The 18,044-nt window shown below is 41.7% G+C and overlaps 1 protein-coding gene across 4 annotated transcripts in view; it reads left to right on the top strand.

Annotated features, from left to right (window-relative positions):
* LOC311487167 (pleckstrin homology domain-containing family A member 6-like) overlaps nucleotides 1-18,044 on the top strand; it is a 104,630-nt gene that overhangs the window by 9,745 nt on the left and 76,841 nt on the right. The window lies entirely within an intron of this gene.

Genomic DNA, 18,044 nt, shown 5'->3' with positions numbered 1-18,044 from the left:
AAGAGAGAGGGGAGGAGAAGACATATGCTCATGCATCATCCCCCAGCAGCCTAGACCTATTGAGGCATAACTAAGGGATGGTTCAGTCCAGCCGTAATTATAAGCTTGATCAAAAAGGAAAGTCTTAAGCCTGACCTTAAAATTAGAGAGGGTGTCTGCCTCCCGCACCCAAACTGGTTCCACAGGAGAGGAGCCTGATAGCTGAAGGCTCTACCTCCCATTCTACTTTTTGAAATTCTAGGAACCACAAGTTGGCCTACACTTTGAGATCGAAGTGATCTGTTGGGATGATATGGTAAAATGAGGTCTTTCAGATACGATGGAGCTGGGCCTTGTATGTAAGGAGGAGTTTTTCAGCATCATTTTGAAGGCAGTGTGTTCCTAATTTTGACAATGTTACGCAGGTGAAAGAAGGCATCCCTGGTTACTTGCTTTATGTGCGAATTGAAGGACACATCCTTGTCGATCATAGCACCCAGGTTTTTCACAGTTGTACTGGAGGCCAAGGTAATGTCATCCAAAGAAACCAGGTGATTAGATAATGAATCTCTGAGAGGGCCAAATACAATAACCTCTGTTTTGTCTGAGTTTAAGAGTAAAAAATACAGGTCATCCAAGCCTTTATGTCTTTAAGGCATGCTTGGAGTTTAACCAGCTGATTTGTTTTATCTGGTTTCATGGGTATATATCTCTGGGTGTCATCTGCATAGCAATGGAAGTTTATGCCGTGTTTTCTAATAATATTGCCAAAGGGAAACATGTATTATGTGAGGAGTATTGGTCCTACCACAGTACCATGAGGAACTCCATAACTTTTGTATAAGTAAAAGAATCGTTGTTGACATGGACAAACTGGAATTTGTCTGACAGATAGGATTCAAACCAGTCTGATGCAGTTCCTTAAATGTGGATCGTACTTTCAAGTCTCTGTAGTAAAATATTGTGATTAATAGTGTCAAATGCAGTAGTAAGATCTAGCAGAACTATAGAGACAAGATGTTGGTAGATCGTTGGTAACTTTAACCAGAGCCGTTTCTGTACTAAGATGAACTCTGAAACCTGATGGAAACTCTTCAAACAAACCATTCCTGTTTAAATGGTCACACTAATTAGCAACAACTGTTTCTAGAATTTTAGAAATAAAAGGAAGGTTGGAAATTGGTCTATTGTTGGCTAAAACATCTGAGTCTAGAGTGGCTTTCTTAAGTAAGGGTTTAATTACAGCAGTCTTAAAAGACTGAGGCACATATCCTGTTAATAAAGATAGATTTATCTGGTTTAATAAAGAGGTGTTAATTAAAGGAAAAACCTCATTGAGCAATTTAGTTGGGATTGGCTCTAGAAGACAAGTTGATGGTTTAGATACTGTAATTGTTGAAGAGAGCTCAGAAAGATCTATTGGGTAGAAGGATTCCAGGTATAAACAGAATTTTCTAATGCCACTGTCCTTACATCTTTGACGGCTGTCAGAAGGATGCCTTGAATTTTTTCTCTAATGCCTTTAATTTTATTTGTAAAGAAGCTCATAAAGTCATGTCAAGTCTACAGAGGGCTAAAGGAATAGATGGCTCAACAGTGCTGTGGCTCTTTGTCAGCCTGACTGCAGTGCTGAAAAGAAATCTGGGGTTGTTCTTGTTTTCTTCTATTAATGATGAATAAAATCCTATTCTAATATTACGAAGATCTTTCCAGGCTATGTGAGTTTCTTCCGAATTAGTGGAATGCCAAATTCTTTCTAGCTTTCGGACTGCCTGCTTTGAATTGTGCAACTGTGAATTATAATAGGGAGCTAGGCAGAGGCGGTTCTACATTGAATTACTCATTCACTCAATTACTCTTGAAAATCACACTTAAGAGAATCCAGTTATTGAACTATTGCAATTACAACAGGAAACACACTTTTTAAGGTGCACAATCTCCACTTCCAACATAGGTAGGTAGATGGCAGGTCTTGTCTAGCAGGGGAGGTGGGTGGCTCATCCTGACCAGTGGCAGAGGATGCTCCAAGATATTTTAGGAGTGCCCCTGAAATTGCAATTGAAACTGACATCAAAAGACCGTAGACTACAATATAACTCTTATACAAAACTTCCATGAATTGCAAATTTAAATAAACATGCCCTTACATGCTAAATGTCTGTCATTAGATGCTATATTAATCGATCTTTCAGGGAGGAACAATTAGCTCCTTGGTTACTGCCTCCAGTTCTATGCTTGGCACACTTTTAGTTATGATTGGTTAAACTATGTTTGACACGAAATAGAGTTGTAGCAAATGGCAAATGCAGGCACAGGTACTAGTGAAATATCCCTCTGACGTCCTCTCCTGTGTTTGCGCTCCCTAACCAGTCCCGTGATGCCACTCTTATTTCCGGGGACAAACCCTCTGCGCTGCTCCGATTGGGTAGGCGGCTGTCTATTCGGCACAAAGGGCAGAACTTCCCAGGTGCAGCTACTCAAAAAGGTGTGTTCAGGAAGTCCTAAATAAAATCACACGTATGCATTAAAAACATAATAAATAAAACAATTAAAAACACGAGTAAAAGCATGCAACGGTAAAAACTCAATAAAATATAAAACCAAATAAAAAAGTACAATCACACTAAAACCCGTCTTCCTTCCCTGTGGCATATGACCTTCTTTTTCAGTGGGGCAACTAAGTTTCTAAACTCTAAACCAACTCTAAACCAAATAATCTGGTTTTTTAGGAGTTAAATTGTAGTTGCTGTCATCCACATCATTGGCACTTGGCATTGAGGTAAATAATGATGGAATTAACTCCTTATTTCTAGTTACAGCATCATCATATAAGCGTCTACTATAATGAAATAATAATAATGTGTAATCCATTATTATACATTCAAATGGTATGAGGAAATGATAACATTTGAATGAATGAATGAGACATTTGCAAATGGTGAGTGGAAATGAGCAGAAACACAAGTTTTTTGCTTATTTCCAATGATTTAACAATTCAGTCCTTAATAAGCATTTTGCCTATTGGCTGCTAATTCAGATAATTTAAGTAATTTGACATAGTTCATTTTACAAAGTTATGCTAATATTATGTTAGCTGTCTTTTTTACATTAATAGTTATTTTCAGACCCATAAGTTCATAAGTGATAAGCAGGTTAAACTACCAGAATGTTTTGTTGACATTGCATGGATAACATTGCATATGAAGCTCCCAGTAACGTTTTGAAGCATTTGTGGCATACAGATTAGAGAAAATGGACAATTATTTGAATTGGCAGCAAATAGGCAAAATGTTTATTAAGACTCTGGTTGTTAAAATAGTAATAAGAAGAAGAAAACCAACTTGTGTTTCTGCTCATTTCCACTCACCAGAAGCTACAATGCCAACAGCTCCAAAAGTCATAATGCTTTGAACAATAAGTGTGTCTAGTCCCAGGCAGTTCATCACTTCATACGGTTCTGGGAACACGTCTGTTATTGTTTGTACTTCCTGCGCTTGTTTCTGTGTTTAAAGGTGTTGTGAGTTTTTGCAGCGTGGTTGTGTTTGCTGCTAACCTCAGAATAACACAGGGAATCCATCTTCTCCATGTCTTACAATGGATGGCTACCAAGTTAAATTCTACAAACACTTTTGGCAACCCATGTCTCCTCTTTTTAACAGAACGGTCAATTAAATCAAATCATCAAGAACCACACCCACACACATGAACTCAGTTATACTCAAACCTGAAAAAGAACCATTCATTTATTCATTCATCTTCTGTAAACGCTTATTCCTGTTAAGGGTCGCGGGGTCTGCAGGAGCCTATCCCAGCTGTCATTAGGAGAGAGGGACAGGTCGCCAGTCCATCACAGGGCTAACACAGAGAGACAGACAACCATTCACACTCACATGCACACCTACAGCAAATTTAGAATCACTAATGAACCTAACAAGCATGTCTTTGGATGGTAGGAGGAAGCCGGAGTACCCAGAGAGAACCACATAGACACAGGGAGAACATGCAGACTTCACACAGAAAGGACCCAGTTGGCCCATGGATTCGAACCTGGGACCTTCTCGCTGGGAGGGATCAGTGCCAGCCACCTCGTCACTGTGCCACCCGAAAAAGAACCAACATCGCCTAAAAAATAATTTGTAGCATACTAGTCAACAGATTGGAAACCTTTATATCTACTCTAATACACCCAGACCAAATAGTATTTATGAAGGACAGACACTCATCTACCAACATGTACAGATTATTCAGTCTTATCAGTTCATCATAGGGAAACCATTTTAACACCATAATTGGATGACTAACTGGATGTGGAAAAAGCTTTTGATAGAGTCAACTAAGTCAAGAAATTTACCCCAATCTGGCACAACCTGGACTTTCAAATGAGAAACAAACATTTATCACTCAAGTTATGGGAAAAGACAGGAATATAATAATTTGGAACATCTAAATTATTATATTCCTGTCTTTTCACCTGTCTTCACTCTCATACCTACGTAATGATGACGAAAGGACAGAACAAAACTTTGAATATCTCAGTGGCACCTTTTATTATCCAATCATATCTGTACAGAGTAACAAAAAACATTAAAAAAAACATTTGGATAAAATAATTCCATACACACTGGTCTCCACTCACTAATATTAATAATAAATTCTTGTAACAGAAATGAACATATACATATATAGGTGCAAGGGGACGGCACAGTGGAATCGTGGCTAGCGCTGATGCCTCACAGCAAGAAGGTTCCGGGTTCGAATCCATGGGCCGACTGGGCCTTTCTGGGTGGAGTTTGCATGTTCTCCCATGTCTGCTTGGGTTCTCTCCGGGTACTCTGGCTCCTTCATTGTCATTTTCCATCCACTTATCCGAGGTCGGGTCGCGATGGCAACAGGGTAAGTAAGGAACTCCAGATGTCCCTCTCCCCAGCAACACATTCCAGTTCTTCCCAGGGAATCCTGAGGAATTCCCAGGCCAGACGAGATATATAATCATTCCAGCAAGTTCTGGGTCTCCTCCCCGCTGGCCATGCCCACTAAACCTCCAAAGGGAAGCACCCAGGGGGCATCTGAACGAGATGCTCCAACCACCTTAGCTGGCTCTTTCAATGCAAAGGAGCAGTGGTTCTACTCTGAGCTCCCACCGAATGTCTGAGCTCCTCGCCCTATCTTTAAGGCTGAGGAGGAACATCATTTCAACCACTTGTAACCATAATGCCATTCTTTCAGTCATGCCATTCTTTCAGTCGGTCATGAGGATTGGAATGAAGATTGGTAAATCGAAGGCTTTGCTTTACACCACAAGTTAGATACAGAGCCCACATTACTGCGGCCACTGCACCAAGCTGTCTGTCCATCTCTCGCTTCTTTTTACCATCATTCACAAACCGCATTCTGAGATACTTGGGGCAGGAACTCACCCCCAACCCAGAGGGAACAGTCCACCATTTTCCGACAGAACACCATATCCTCGGACTTGAGGGTGCTGAACTTCATCCCAACCGCTCACACTCTGCTGCAAACCATCCCAGTGCATGCTGGAGGTCACGGTCAAATTGAACCAACAGAACCACATCATCTGCAAAAAGCAGGGACACAATTCTGAGGCCCCATGAATACCATGAGGATATGGACACCGCTCTCACTTAGGTTATACAGGGACTGCCCCCATATCCCATACTCCCTCAGTAACCCCAACGAAGTTCCCCGGGGAACATGGTTGTAGGTCTTCTCCAAGTCCACAAAACACATGTAGACTGGACTGTCAAATACCCTCTAAGCAGCTCCACAAGGGTAAAGAGTCGGTCCATTATTCCACGACCAGGACAGAATCCACATTGCTTCTCAGCGGTGGGAGTGGTCTCCAGCTACAGGTACCTGGGCGTCCACATCACTGATGACCTCACCTAGAGCACCAACACTTTCTGCCTGATTAGCAAGGCACACCAGCGCCTCCATTTTCTCAGGAGGTTGAGGCGCGCCGGACTTGGGAGCTCACTCCTGACATCCCTCTACAGATGTGTGGTGGAGAGCGTCCTGTGCTCCTGCATCACTGTGTGGCACGGCAGCTGCTCTGTGGCAGAGAAGAAGGCTCTGCAGACGGTGGTGAAAGCCGCACAGAAGACTGTGGGACGCAGTCTATCTACCACCATGGACAGCTACACCTCCAGATGCAGGAAAAGGGCCACCTGCATCATGAGAGACACCACCCACCCCGCACCACCCAACCCCCTAGACTCTATCAGGGGCTCTAGACAACATAGCTCCCTAAGATTACAGGGACTCTACAGGGGTTCTTCCCAAGTCTGTTGCAGAAGTTCCCATAAATGTGTGGCACTTGTAGGTTGCTTGGCTTTCACTCTTCTGTCCAGTTCATCCCAAACCAGCTCGATGGGGTTTAAGTCTGGAGACTGTGCTAGCCACTCCATGTTTTCAAGCTTACCATCTTGTTCTTTTTTCCTGAGTTATTTCTGGCATAGCTTGGACTTGTGTTTTGGGTCATTATCTTGCTGTAGGATGAACCTCTGACCAACTAGGCGCATACCAGAGGGTATTGCATGGTGCTGCAGAATGCTGTGGTAGCCGTTTTGGTTCAGGGTGCCTCTTACTCTGTACAAGCCACCGACCCTGGATCCAGCAAAACAGCCCCAGACCATCACACTTCCTCCTCGAAGTTTGACAGTTGATGTCACACACTGTGGAACCATCCTCTCTCCTACTCCATGGCATACAATGATCCTGCGTGATGAACCGAAGATTTGAAATTTTGGTTCATCAGTCCATAATACCTTCTTCCAGTCTTCAGTAGTCCAATGACGGTGTTTCATGGCCCAGGTGAGCCTCTTTGTCTTCCTCTGACATCTTAGCAATGGCTTTCTTGCTGCAACTTGTCCTGTCAAACCTGCAGCTCAAAGTCTTCTCTTCACAGTTGAAACTGAGACTTGCTTACTACGACCACTATTAAACTGTGCTTGAAGCTGTTGTCCTGTGAGCTGCCTATCACACAAGCTGTTAACTCTTAGAAACTTGTCCTCTGATTCAGTTGTGGCTTTGGGTCTGCCAGACCTCTTCCTGCCAGAGTTTCCCCCAGTTTCTGAGTGCCTTTTGATGGTGAAGAAAACTGTACTCACTGCCACCTTGACTTTCTTTGCAATTTCCCTGTAGGAAAGACCTACATTTGTAAGTGTTATGATGGTCTATCTCTCTTCCATTGTTAATTGCCTTTTTCTCGCCATTTTTGTAGCAACACACTACTTTATGCAGTACAATAGTGTTCACCTGATGCTCATGAGAGTCTGGTACCACAGTGTGATCCAACACTGCTTTTATGGAGACAGAGGGGGTTGTAAGTAACCATGAAAAGTTGGAACACCTGTAGGAATTAGTAGCACTAGCTTTCAAGGCTGATTCAACCTTCATTGCTGCAGAACAGCTTTAAATTGTTAACTCACTTCGTGTTCCCTGAAAGAGGCCTTTTTGTATAATTCAGAATCAGAATCAGCTTTAATGGCCAAGTATGTACACATACATTCTGAAATGTACATTATTTTTTCAGATTTGGGTAACCAAACCTTTTTTTTTTTTTTTTTTTTCTGGCTGTTCAGTACTTACTTTTGTACCATTTTGTTGGGCCTGGGTACTAAGGCACTCAATATTGGGGTTTGGCTATCATGAATAATTAATAATTATCAAAAATAATTATTTATTATTAAATAATTGGATCTGAATTACCAGATCACCTCGGGGCACCACCCTTCTAGGAAGGGAAAAGATAGCCAATCAATCAAATCAGTCTCATAAATTATACTAAATTGTCAATTTGGATTTCTGATTAATAATTAACTTAATAACTATAACCAAAATTACCATGTTAACAACTAGTTAAAGTTGAAGGAATTTGGAGTTCTTGACAGTGTAGAGGTTGGCAATATTCACTCTTGTGCAATATTAAACAGACAGGTATGTTTAAAAGACATTTATTAACAAGAATAAAAGTAAACATACAATCTAACTACAGTGTACTCCATACTACAGGTGTGTGTGTGTGTGTCAAAATGGCCGCTGGTTGTGGGTGTGCCAAGATGGCCGCCGGTTGTGGGTGTGTCAAGATTGCAGCTGGGGCCTTGAGGTCTTGAACACAAAGGAAACAATGGCTGCTGAGTGGGTACACTCAGACCATGTGCTGGCTAGTAGATATGTGGATTGTGATAAGGATTTTATGAGGTGCCAGGTTAGAGGAAGGATGGTTAGTTTAGCATGCAAGAAACCCTGAGTCTATGCGTTGCATAATCTAAACTAACATCAAGTCACTATGCTAAACAACTCAATAAAAACAAATATCACATCAAATCAAAGTTCTATGCTTAGCTTAGCTTAGCTTGACTAGGCCCAGGTAGTGATGGGCAATCGAGGCTTTGTTGAAGCCTCGACACGTGATTCAAAAAAAGGTTCATTACTCGAAGCTTCAATGACACAGTGCTCTATTAGGACATCTAGTGGACAATAAAATGTAGTGCAATGGAGACGTGTCATACTGGTTCATGCTTGTATGGGACTTGATTTGCCATGCACATTCCTATTCGACTACATTACATGGATATGTGGTTTAAAGTGTATTATAAGAAAATTATATACATATAACAATAAAATAAATAATAAAGAACAAATGGGAATCGAACCCTTGTTTCACTAACGAAAGACCGTTGATTTCAGTGTACCATGAACCTCATCAGTGATGCGCCGTTGTCGGTGGACCATTTTGATTACGTCACTGCTACACTCTGTGCCTTTGCTAACTTACACTAATGATTATGTTTCAGCGCTTACATCAGCTATTTTCATTTGCTCTTGGTATCATGGTTTAGTAGTGTTAGAGAATATTTGTACTGAATGCAACAGTGTCAAACCAAATCTCTCTTGACTCCTTCCCAATTTTTCTGTACCATGTTCTCATCTCCTAGATATACACCAAGATATTTGAAACCATCTTTTTTCCACTTTAATTTTCCTGGTAAGCTTGGTAGTCCCCACTTCCAGTTTCCAACTGCTAGTGCTTCACTTTTCTCACAGTTCTCCTTATATAACACCTAAATCTTTTACAATATTTTCTAGTTTAGTAATCTCTTCCTGGTTCTGAATAAAAATAATAAGATCATGAGCATAAGCAGATAAAACATGTCTCTCATTTAAACCTTGTAAAAACACTCCTTCCATGGTGGCTCTTATTCTACACAGCAGAGGTTCAATAGACAACGTGTACAACATGCCTGAGAGACAGCAGCCCTGTCTCACCCCCCTACCCACTCTAAAGGGGGCACTTAGACCTCCATTAATCTTCAGTACACTTTTCAATGTCTTGGTACAACACCTTGATCATAGCTATGAGACCAGGGCTGAGGCCAAACCTCTCTAGGACACAGGTGTCAAACTGATCCGTGAAAGGGCCACTGTGGCTGCAGGTTTTCATTCCAACCATGCAGCAGCACACCTGACTTGGCTCAATCAATCAACTGAACTGCCTTCACACAGTCACTTCAGGTGTCCTCTTGATTGGAACAAAAACTTGCCAGCCACACCCACTGCATGGGTGTTGCATGGTTGGAATGAAAACCTGCAGCCACAGTGGCCCTTCCACGGATCAGTTTGACACCCCTGCTCTAGGATCTTCCAGAGGTAATGGTGCTCAACCCGGTCAAAAGCCTTTTCCTGATCCAAAAAAATAAGACCAGTCTTGATGCCCAAAGGCCCAAAGATGTCCAAAAAGTCCCGAATTAAAGAAACATTATCAATAATAGACCTACCAGGCACACAGTACATCTGATCCCTCTGTACTATGAGGTCCATCACCTCTTTCAGTCTATTGGCCAAAGCTTTCGACAATATCTTATAGTCTGAGCAGAGGAGAGAGATGGGACGCCAGTTTTTGATCTCTTGGAGATCTCTTTTCTTCGGTAAGACGGTGATCACTGCTCAGTGGTAGCAGCATATCATTAAAACTTTCATTAAAAACAGTCAGAAGGTCTTCACCTATCTCCTTGCATAAGACCTTATAGAAGTCTGCAGGTATCCCGTCGATCCCAGGTGCCTTTCCTCCCTTCATGCTCTGCAGGGCCTTGAACAGTTCCTCCAGGGCCATCGGTTTCCCCATTTCAGTGCTGATGTCTTCAGGAACTTGAGGAAGCCCTTCACTGTAAGACTTCAACAGATCCTCATCCTCTCTGTACTCGGATTTAAAAAGTTCTGAATAAAAAACGGTCGGCTGTTTCCTAATGTTGTTGGAGTCCTTCAGCTCTTGTCCTGTGGGAGAACGCAGAGCATAGATGAAGCGACTCTGTCCATTTTTCTTTTCCAAACCAAAGAAATATTTGGTTGGCGCGTCCATCATTGTGTTGCTCTGGAACCGTGAGCGAAGCAGTGCTCCTTGGGCCTTAGTGCCCAGTAGGTCTCTAAGAGCTATCTTTTTAGACTTGAGGTCGTCAACATGACCTCGATTTCCAGTGGAATCTACTAAACTTTGTAATTCCACAATTTCAGTCTCCAGGTCATTCATAGATCTGGTGATGTCCCGTGTGACATTGAATGTGTACTGTTGACAGAGCTGCTTTATCTCGACCTTTCCACAATCCCACCACTGCCTCAAAGATTTTAAATCAGACTTTCTGTTTTTAAAACAACTCCAAAAGAATCTAAAAACATCTTTAAAATGGAAATCATTCAACAGAGCAGTGTTAAAATGCCAGTAAGCACTCTTGGACTTTAAATTAGAAAATAAAACATTACTAATAACTAAAAAGTGATCAGTAACACTAACAAGCATCATTCTGCAGTCTTTAAAAACATTAAAATGATGTTTAAAACAATAAAACCGATCCAGCCTAGCTAGAGAAATGACATTATCTCTAGTGTGGGCCCATGTGTACTGTCTTCTGTCTCCTTTCTTTCTTCTCCACACATCATTCCACCATTCCATGTGTTTTCAATGTATGTTTTAAAACAACCTGTGATGCAGTATGTGGTTCTAGATGGTTTCTGTCTAATGAATGATTCTCTGTGCAGTTAAAATCTCCTCCCATAAATAAAAAATCTTCAACATTGACTTTATCTAAAACTGAACTTAAAACTTTTAAAAACAAAACTCTGTCAGGTCCTGCAGTAGGAGCATAAACATTTATAAAAAACTACATTTAAAAGGTCTACCTTTCTGACCACCAATAGTCTGCCCTCCACCACCTGCTCCACCTCCATAGACATACATGATAGACCCTTAGAGAACAGAATGCCCCCCCACTGGTGGAGGTTTTATGGCTCATCACTATGTCCCCCTCCCATTCTCTCTTCCAGTCAGACTCATTGGAAACGTCACTGTGAGTTTCCTGAAGAAACATCACATCTGACCCTTTAGCTTTCATCAGCTCATATAGAAGAGCTCTTTTCTCTGAGTCTCTTGCTCCATTTATATTTACAGTGCTCAGTTTAAAGTGGCTCATAGTGCAAAAAAATAAAAGCAGACAGAACAATTCTAATCTACTGTTCCTGTCTGAGTTTCTGAACTATTTTTTTCATTCTGACTATTTCTTGGTTAGTCAGTTCTCCTCTACTTTTACTGCTCAGGTGCAGTCTAAACGAGTTACAGAGCAGCTCTTTATCTGAGAAATATTCTTCGATTTTAACACCTTTCATATTTTTTGTTCTTTGTAAAAAAGCTTTTGATTTCCCCAGCGCTGTAAGCTCTTTCTCTTCCACATCTACCGACCACTTTTTACTCAGAGTTACTATCACTATCCATTTCAGTGGACAGAGAGCCTCTCTGTCCACTGCTCTTTTTTTAGCCTGAGAGCTTCCACTACTGCTTCTGGTTTTTCTTTTTAGCTGAGGCACCTTCATGTCCTCTTCATCTCCATCCATCTCTGCCTCGCTCTCTCCCAGTACACCACTCATGTCATTTTCTCTGATATCTTTTTGTTTTATTATTTTCTGTCCCTTAATTTTCTTCTCCTTAGTCACATCTTTTGTTTTATTTGTTCTAGTTTGTCCTCCCTCACTTTCCTGGCTGTTCTGTTCCTTTTTCCCTGTCTCTTCCTGTCCTTCACTTACTTTACTGTCCTGTTGACTTCCACCTGTCAATACCTGTCCTTCCTCACTCACCTGACTGTTCTGTTCTATCTCCCCTGTCTCCTCCTGTCCATCCTCACTCACCTGGCTGAGTTGTTGTCCCTCCCCCACTTCAACCTGTCTTTGCTCACTCACCTGGCTGGGTTGTTGTCCCCCCTCACTCACCTGGCTGCCCTGCTGTTCTTCACCTGTCTCCTCTCCTTCCATATTGTTCTGACTTTTCCCAGGATCCTCATCTGTTGTTTCTGTGTCTCCATTTTGTCCCTGCGTGGAAGCTTCTCCTGGGCAAGCTCTAATCAAGTGTCCCTCTTTGCCACAGTTAAAACACTTATTAACATATTATCCGATGACACAAAAACAACATAATCAAAATCCTCCACTCTCAATCTGAAGGCTACATTTAACTCTTCCTTCTTATTGAGGATCATAAAAATCTGTCTCCTGTGAGACACCACGTGTTTCAATAGAGGAGATTTACAGCCAGAGTGAACCTTTTTCATTTTAGATACTATTTTTCCGTGACGTGAAAGTCTCACTAATGAATGGGGGGACATTTGACAGAGTAACTTTTCTCGCTGGTGATGTGAGAGGTGAGACAGGAATGAACGTGTCTTTTACGGCGATCCCGTTCTCCACTACCCTGTTGGCTTTATCCACGGTGTCTACAAAAATCACCACAACACAATTCATCCTAGCAGCGGACTTCACGCTGTCATATCCGCAGGGGCGCCTCCAGAAATTTTTCATAGGGGTGGCCAGATAGGGCCACTTAAAATCTTGGGGTGGCACACCAAAACTAAAAGCCATCATTTCAGGATTTTATTATACTGTTGTAGTATACAGGCTACTAGAAAACTACTAGAATACTCTGCCCATGCTAACATCGCATTAGTATGTGCTTCAGATTTTGCATGGCCTAAAAGTCCCCCATCTTTGAAGGTTGCCTTTTTCCAATTTTTGAACCCCTCTTCAGATGTAAATACTGAATCACCTGAGGAGGGGAGACTGAAGGGCCGGCAGGCATAACAGTAGGCAGAGTCTTTACTCTGAGAGTATTCCAGCCATTTATGGGTGTTGTACCAGTCTTTAGAGAAGCACCGTCTTCTGTCCCCTTGATAGGTTCGAGGGAAGTTTTTCAGTAGTGGCTGCTTGGGCTGCTCTGCTCTTGACTGGGAGATATCTATGATGAAACAAGAGGCAAAATCAGTTATTCTGACATTAAAATAATATTAATGATAGTAATAATAATACTTAGCTCCTCTTCATAGTGTCGTGGCAACTGAAAATCAATCACTTGTCTAGTGCAGATGAGAGTTGGTCAAAATACCAAGTTATGACACAATACTTAGTTTCTCGAAAACTTTATTGCTTGCAAGCAAGAGCCACTCATCAGCGACGGATGATGACTGAAGAGAGGCAGTCTCTCCTCAGCGTTTATACTATCCTAAACAATGTTCTTATCTGTAGTCACATCATAAGATCACATATGACTTGACACAACTCATTGTACTAACATTTCAGCATACATCTCATGACACACATAACACTTCTCCTTCACTTTAACCATCATTGTGTGATACACAGTGACCTTTTTCCAGAAGACATATACACGGAAGAGGTACCTCAATTTCCCCTTCAGGATGAACTCCTTAAAGTTAGTTCCTTATGTTAATTGACACAACATATTACACAATGGAGCATACAACAACATATCAATTCATACCTTGCAACCACATGATTATCATAAGGCAGAGCTTCTGACCATACCACAAGCTTCCACCTTACATACAATCTCATGTTGCATCCAAATATGTTAGGTTTCATATATAATATTAAAATAATAAGGGACAATTAAGAATTTCCCTCACAATAGTAATTATCAATTATAGCTATAATAATAGCCTATAGGCATTTCTATTCAGACTAATCAAACTGTTGGTGCTGACTGTCCCTGGTCTGCTGCTTTCTGATGCTCTTCCTCGTCACTGTGGTCTCTTACTGATGCTGGCTGAGTCTGTGTAACCTTGTCATGCTGCTCTATCTGTTCCTCTCCTCCACCCCCCTCTTTCTCCTCCTCATTAAGCCTCTGCTGCTCCCCTGTCGGCTCTCTCTCTCCTACTGTACTCATTTTCTTCTTAAAATAAGAAGAGATTTCTGTGGACTTTCTCTTCATTGTCTGCAAATTGACATAACATATATACAAGCAGCAGCTAACGTTAGCTACGTAACTCAGTTCCAAATGTCAAAAAATAAGTCAAAAAGCTTCTGTAACAGGTGCAGGTGTAAACAGCACCATTTGGCACTTAAAAAGCACACATACTTCCCCCTCTTCTTTTACTAAAGAAATTTATGACTTACTTACTCACTAGTAGTCTTCTCCGTCTTCTCTCTTAACTCCTTTTGAGATCGATTGCTGTCGGAGCGCGCAACAGCTGCCAGGGGGCGGGGCTACTGTGAGTGATGGAAGGTCAAGAGCGGCTTCCTGGGCCTGGCTGGCTGTGCATGTGGCCCAAATGATTTGGGATGAAACGCATAACTGACGATATAATCTATGTGACTGGCGAGTGGGGTGGCCAGTGGAGTGGTCAGCAAATTTATAGGGGGGGACGTGGCCACTCTGGGGACCCTTCGCCCAGGGCGTAAATCTAGCCAGGACCGCCTTTGGTGCAGAGTTTTTAAACAGCAGTGGGCAGATGACTATTTTTTTGTCCAGTGCAAGGAAAAGGCACATCAACTCATTGTTACCTGGCATCAACTTGTGTTTTTTATTTTCTATAAAATAACAGGAGTATCTGTGGTACTTCAGATAAACGTGTGAAGACTTTCTATGACTTTTTTTTGCAAACCAACAGGTGGTGCCAAGGCCAAGCGAATAACAAATGATCATTATAATCTCCATAATAATACTGGTTGTCACTTTGGCCCATATCATTTCCTGTTATAGACTGACCCCCGCCCCTCATTAGAGAAATGAAAGTTGATGTGGCCCTCACCAAAAAAAGTTTGTTCTTTTAAAAAAATGCCTACTCTCTGCTGGGTATAATCACCACTGCTTAATATCAGATTTGCCTATAATTCTTTTGTAAACTTAGACATGGGTGGACCACTACAGAGTTGTTGATAGTCGGGGGTGTTGGTGTTGTTGGAGGGCCCTCATGAAGTCGATAACAACCTCTTTTATTTTCCCTACGTTTAAGGAGAGGTTGTTGGACCACCGCCTTCCCAGGTGTTGCACCTCCTCTCTGTATGGTGTTTCATTGTGTCGCTGATGAGGCAAACAATGGTTGTGTCAACAGCAAACTTGATGGTGTGGTTGGAGATGGTTCTCGTAGCACAGTCGTAGGTCAGCAGGGTGAATAGCAGTGGGCTGAGCATGCAGCCCTGTCGTCCTCCAGTGTTCAGGATGGTGTTGGCTGGGATTCTGCTGCCGATCTGGACTGACTTTCATCTTTCTGTAAGAAAGTCCAGACCCAGTAACAGAGGGAGGAGTTAAGGCCCAGGAGACTGAGCTTTCCCATGAGCTCTTGTGGGATGATGGCGTTGAATGCTGAGCTGAAGTCTATGAACAGCATTCTGACATTACTGTCCTTGTTTTCTGGATGTGTCAGGGCCAGATGCAGAGGCAGGGATACTGCATCATCTGCAGATCTGCTTGAGCAGTAGGCAAACAAGATCTACAAGCTCTTCTGGATGTGGATGAGGAGTAGCGACTATTTGCCAACAGACTAGATATTGTTTTATCTTTTGGTTGACCTGTTTTTAATGCAATTTTCTCTGATCACAGGCCTGTTTTATTCGAGATTTCTCTCCCCTGTCAGAAATGTAAACCTCATGACATTTAAGCAATTTAAATATTTAAACAATGTTTAAATGTGTTGACATTTAAACAATGACAAGCTCAGCCTGTTTTGTACTTACAGTTAATCTCCACTTATTACCGTGCTGACACTTTTTTTACTGCCTATATTTATACACTTCTTGCTATTTTGTACTATACTTAGTTAGCTAATTTTATTCTATATTTATACTTTTTACTATTTCTGCTATGGCTTGAATCATTACCAGAGAAACTAATTTTGTTCCACCTCATGTACCCACATTTGTTGAAATGACAATAAAGAATCCTTGAATCCTTGAATCCTTGAATGGACCAAGACAAGCCCGCCATTAGAGCCTTAATGGATGACCTGATGGTTCACCACTACATCAGTGCCTGGATGCAGGTGGATCTTTTAAGGCCTGGAAAAACTCATGTGCTGAGCGAGGATGCGTTTTAAACCAACTAAATCCAGGTCCATGGTCCAAGTCAGGAATACATTTTATTTATCTAGAAGTATCAGGCATATCTAAACTAGTTGCAAGGAAGCTTGGTATTTTCATTCATTATTTAAAGAGAAGGGGTGGGAGTTTATAAGTTATTCTTCTTCTCACTCCTTTTCGAATATGTATTTCTATGTTTAAATGTTTTGCCTTACTTTTATTTTTATTTTGGTTTGCATATTCGAAATAAACACTTCAATCAAGCAAAATAAAAAAAAAAAAAATCCAGGTCCATGGTCCTGAAGAGAGGAAAAGTGATGGACAAGTTTCACTTCCTTGTGGACAGCATTATAATACCATCGATCACTGAGAAACCAGTTGCAAGCCTAGGCAAGGTTTTTGACTGTAACCTCAGAGACACTGCATCAGTCCAAACCACCATCAAGAAGCTTGATGATGGTGACGATGATGAATGGTGATGATGGTGAATGCAGCGATAGAGACCATTTTCAGTGTAGTGGCTAACATCGAACACATCCACAGCCAGAGGACAATACCCTTCATAAGGGATTGAGAGAAGCTATGTTCACAGCCAACACCATCAGCCAGCCGGCTCTCTTTCTGCATCAGACTGCGAATTACGGATTGACTCGGGCAAGGTCCCAGACTATGTAACACCAGCTTCCTTGAGACCAGATGTGATGCTGACATCTGCCTCTTTTAAGCAAGTCCTCTTGGGTGGATTCAGATTAAAAGGTCCGAAAAGTGGGCCAATGTTGCTGGGACACAATACGGGGCCTAAGCAGCCCCGGCTGGGTCACCTGAAGGAGGATGTCTGATGTTGTGAGACCTGAAACACTCAAGGATCTCAGGAAACATCACTGATGATGTATCCCAGTAGCCTAGAATCTAGACTGCCCCTAGCGGCAGCAAATTACATTTGCTACATTTAATGTGGGTTTGGCTCGTCAGGCTAGTATCCCAGCACATCCACAGATGTATCTATACATACTCCAATAAAATTGTTTTAGTCAGTTGTTTTTAGTAACCCTAACCCTAACACCACAGTGAAAAAGGACTGTTATAGCAAAAGTTCAAGGTGTAGTGTAATCATTTTTTAAACACTGTTTAATAATTCTTAAAAAGATTTAAATGTATCTGTTTACTAACAGCAAAATGTCTGTTACCTTCTGCATCTTGGAGATCTCCAGAAAGTAATAACCGTCTCCTCAGCAGCTCTCTGCGCTTAATAACGATGAGGTGCATGCTCTCTCCTGATGGATGGGATGGGATGGGAAGAGTGGTGCTAGCTGACCATCAATCAGTTGTGCAGTTGAAGTAGCAAGGAAGTAACAAGTTCTGATGGTCTCCGCTGAGATCAATATATTATTAAGCAATGCCGCTGCTTCGGTAAGGCTACTTGCAGGCAGTTGTGCAGAGGCCAGACAACCAACGTCTCGCGTCTGTTTTAAGTTGGCTTCCGTTTCACATGTGTATGTGAGAACTTTTGACATGTTTATAAATATTTAAGACATTATGAATAAATCGTTCGAGCCCATCTGACTGTCCTTTTTTCCATAGCTGTCAAGAACACCAGAATGAAATGTCTACTTCCAAGATTTCAGTAATTGCTATGAGTAAATCAAAATATGAGTTGCAAAAGTAAATAAAGCTGTATTAAACTGAAATTACCTTTT

Source organism: Chelon labrosus (assembly GCF_963514085.1).
Source record: "Chelon labrosus genome assembly, chromosome: 4".
Classification (NCBI taxonomy): domain Eukaryota; kingdom Metazoa; phylum Chordata; class Actinopteri; order Mugiliformes; family Mugilidae; genus Chelon; species Chelon labrosus.
The sequence above is the reverse complement of the archived record's forward strand: the minus strand, read 5'-3'. Positions and strand labels throughout refer to the sequence as shown.